Source organism: Penaeus monodon, chromosome 24 (genome assembly GCF_015228065.2).
Source record: "Penaeus monodon isolate SGIC_2016 chromosome 24, NSTDA_Pmon_1, whole genome shotgun sequence".
Classification (NCBI taxonomy): domain Eukaryota; kingdom Metazoa; phylum Arthropoda; class Malacostraca; order Decapoda; family Penaeidae; genus Penaeus; species Penaeus monodon.
Window position 1 is genome coordinate 4,026,556 of NC_051409.1, and position 304 is coordinate 4,026,859.

Below are 304 nucleotides of genomic sequence, written 5' to 3' on the forward strand. Positions count from 1 at the left end.
ATTCTTAAATTTTCATGTTTTCCACATCTCTCCCTCCTTCTTCTCTCTTCATTCTAATAAATTCTCTACATTAGCTCCTCCTCTTCATTAATATTCTTTCTTCTTCACTTCCTTTGTTTACCGATCGTTTCCTCCCCTCGTTTATTACGTTTTCTGGAATATTCGCTTCCATTTGTATGTAAATGTTTATTAAATTTTATCACGAAAGTCCAATTAAAAATGGCTATGGCATTGCGTCATATTTCTCTCTTGTGATCGATTGTCTGTCTTTGTTTTACTTGTTCTGACATAATTCACCGCGCAA